General features: G+C 37.6%; 1 non-coding gene across 1 annotated transcript; it reads right to left on the bottom strand.

Moving 5' to 3' along the window:
- Positions 1-3444: 3444 nt before the first annotated feature.
- Positions 3445-3549, bottom strand: LOC132042800 (small nucleolar RNA R71). Its single transcript, XR_009411583.1, has one exon. It is a non-coding gene; the product is annotated as a small nucleolar RNA R71 (small nucleolar RNA).
- Between the last annotated feature and the right edge of the window lie 243 nt (positions 3550-3792).

Raw genomic sequence — 3792 nt, 5'->3', positions numbered from 1 at the left:
ATATATAACACAAAACCATACAAGATAAGTAGACAGGCACAAACATGCACACAAATAATAAATGATCAATAGCCGAATCATAGCCTATGATGAAACACCAAAAAATAAGTTTGTCAAGTCTTCCACTATTCTTCAGAGTAGCCACAACACAAGTACAACTACAAATCCAAACAGTAGATGTAAAATAATATGATAAATATATGCAATGCAATGAGATGGGTGTCAATGCAATGGCCAATAACACAACCTGTACACACATGCTCCGGACGGAATCTCGTCATCTCGGTAGTCATGACCTGCGGGGGACCCATGGTGTCTATGTACCAGTCACTCCGTACAAAGCCCGGAGGTGAATTTCATCTTTCACTTTCATAAAATTAGTCACTCCGCACGAAGCCTAGAGATGAGTTTCATATTTCACTTATATTTCACTTTCCATCAATTGTTCCACAATTCTTTCACCTTCCTGTTTTCCACAACCTTTCCATCATGCATGAATGTTTGAATGCAAGCATGAGATATCAATGAATCAAAGCCAATGAATATGCTATGAAGATCATAAAGCACCATAAATCATAACAAGACTTGCACAAATCACAACAAGCATAGAAATGGGAACAACATAGAGTTTCAATCATCATAGTGAATCTATCACCTCACATCACCAAATCACATCAACAAGTACACCACATGTCACAAAGGCGTAAAATAACAGGGACAAGTCCACGTTATCAGAAGTCATACCAATCGAAGAGTATATAAATCCCAACATCTTGTCCGAAGATCTAATCATGCTTTCTCCCATCAATTCTATGAATACATACATTTCACTAATCAAAGTCTAACTAAAGTAAGCTATAACCTACCTCAAATGCCAAACAAGAGTCACGTACTACTCCACCCGAGCCTTCCTATTTTCGAAGCACTTCAGAACAATCAAAGTCTAATATTAACAATGCAAAGTAAGTACATAACCACAACAAGCCAACTTATCGAAGAAAGGAACAGTTGGTAATTACTTCAAAATACCTACAATACCCCTATTGAATCACGAGGGCAAAACTCGAAGTTAAGGCTGAAATTACACTACCTATAATCCAATTAATCAATATCCTTAATTTCATTGAGTTCTAACCACAACAAGTTTAACGACCCGTTTGGTCGTTATACCGTTTTTGACCTATTTACCCCTGTTGACGTTTTTTGGAGCCCTATTAGTATGATTTTGACCCGCGCAAATGGGTGGTATTGTTCCCGAGGTAATCGAGAGAGATTTATGATGAATTATGTGAAATAGGGCCTTAAAGTGCGAAACGTTTGACCAATGGTTGACTTTTAGGTAAACAAATATTTTTTCTTAAATTCGTCGATTCTGAGAGGTCCGTATTGTCGTTTGTGACTTAATGGAATGTTCTGTTCGATTCCCGAGGCATTCGGGAGTGTTTTGGGTTATTAGTGGGGAAGTTGGGTGCTGACCCAGTCAAATAGACCTCCGTTTGGAATTCTGAGATAGCGAGTGAGTCTGTACCGTGTTTTTATATATGAATTGATATGCCGTGAAATTATGGCACATTTGAGGCTTTTTAACTCTAAGTTTTACTTGTTTTCGAGTGAGTTTGTGTCAGTTTGATATGTTTTGTGTATGTTGCAGGTATTTGTTAGTCGGACAGCAAAAGCAAGTAAAAATAAGGAAATTTAAGACTCAGCACTGTTTATGTACTTGTACGGAACCGTCGTTATTCGACGGACCATCAATTGAGCCGTCATTATGCTTATCATATAAGTTCAGAGACTCTGCAACTTTGGGATGCAAAAGGACGAGAAGATTGACGGACCAGACTATGAACATGCTTGACGGTCCGTCGAAGTGCACCGTTATTTGAAGTTCTGAGGCTTGGCTCTATGTCAGCAGACCGTTAAGTGTATCATCATTACTCGACGGTACCGTCGATGTACATTGTCGGTCCGTTGAGTTGCAAACCGACTGGGGAAATTTAGTCTTTATTAATTCCGAGTTTTTGACTAGTATAAATACTTGATAGGGTTTTATTTTTCAGACATCTTGAGTTTAAGACTTGTATTGAGTACTTTTAGTTCTTAGTACTTTTCAAGGGTTCAAGACTATTCTATTTTCATTTACCTTCAGTTCTCTTTGTAAGTTCACTAACGATTACAGTTACAATGTTTTGTGTGTTCATCAATTCCATAAGTAGCTAAATTCCTTACTAAGGTTGTGGACCCAAGGATTGGTGTTTTGCAAATGGGTTTCTAGTTGTGATATATTCATAATGGGTTGTTAGGGTTTGTTAGTTCTTCATTATTCATTGTTAGTTGATGGTTTCTAACATTAGGGTATGCCACAAATCTTAATTTATTTGGGAAAATAATTAGGGTTTGGTAAAAACATATAGCAAGAACTCAAGACTTTAAATCTTGTTTAATAAACTCACTTAGGAATACGAGGAGTTTACTTGGCATAATTAATCGTTCTTCATATAAACTCTTTTGCATTTGGGAAAATCATAAAGAGATATTGTTCTTAATTATTGGGAAATATTAGGAACTCCATTAGAGATTAAGTGCAGTCATGCAACGACCCATTAGAAGTATATCATATTAGAACCTAAAAGCATTTCATTCATCTGGAGGGGACACAACCTTGGTTTCCTTTACCATATATTACAATCCAAAGCAATTAGTTAGCAAGTAGTCATAAACAACAAACTTTTTACAAACTCAACGGAATAAGACATTAGACCTAAATAAAGCATTCTACGATTTTGGTAACATTTTCACACCCTATTCCCTGTGGGATTCGACCCCAACCTAGTTGGGTTACTATATTTGACATCGTCCGCCTTATATCATTTAATTAGTGTAATTTGAACGCATCAAATTTTGGCGCCGTTTCCGGGGAATACGGTTTTAAAATTACTAAATAATGATTACTTTGCTTGAGTCTTTTTCTTATTCCATCACGCCTTGTTTGCTATTCCTTCTGAATCGTAATCATGAATCGTAATCAACGAGGAGCAAATGGTAACCAGGGTGGTCAACAAAACCCCGATTATTAGGGAGAACGAGAATATATTTGTTGATCTAATAAACGAGGAGGGCTATGCATCTATTATTGTTCATCCTCGGGTTGGAGCTACAAGTGTCAAGATTGATTCCACTCTGTACCAGTTGCTCAAACTTAAGGGCTATTTTCGAAACTCCACCGACAGTGATCCTCATCAACACTTGTAGAACTTTGTGGATGTATGTGCTAATCACATCCAAAATAATGTTTCCAAGATGCTATTCGACTGAGGTTCTTCAAATATTCTTTAGCCGGAGATGCCAAAGTGTGGTTTGAAAAGCTGCCTCAGAATTCTATTACTTCATGAGCAGAGATGATTTCGATTTTTCTCAAGAAGTGGTATCCCCCAAGCAAGAAGGCTGAAATTCGTACAAGGTTTATGAGTTCAAACAACGCCAGGGGGAGTAACTATATGAAGCTTGGGAGAGATTTAAAGAGTATTTACAGAAGTCTCCAAATCACGATTTTTCAGAGAAGATATTGATGGAGAAATTCTACACAGGGCTAGTTCCTATAACATAATTAGTCGTGAACAATGCAGCTGGTGGGCATTTCATAGACAAAACTTACACCCGATCTCTGATATGCTTGACAGATTGACTACACACAATCAGGCATGCCACTCGGGTAATGCTGATAGTCTACCGTATGGGTGTGCAATGATCCACAATATAGTGAAGGAGAACCATGATACACAACAAACGTTGGCT

The sequence above is a fragment of the Lycium ferocissimum genome, unplaced genomic scaffold (genome assembly GCF_029784015.1).
Source record: "Lycium ferocissimum isolate CSIRO_LF1 unplaced genomic scaffold, AGI_CSIRO_Lferr_CH_V1 ctg17939, whole genome shotgun sequence".
NCBI lineage: Eukaryota > Viridiplantae > Streptophyta > Magnoliopsida > Solanales > Solanaceae > Lycium > Lycium ferocissimum.
This window is presented reverse-complemented; position numbering and strand designations above follow the sequence as displayed.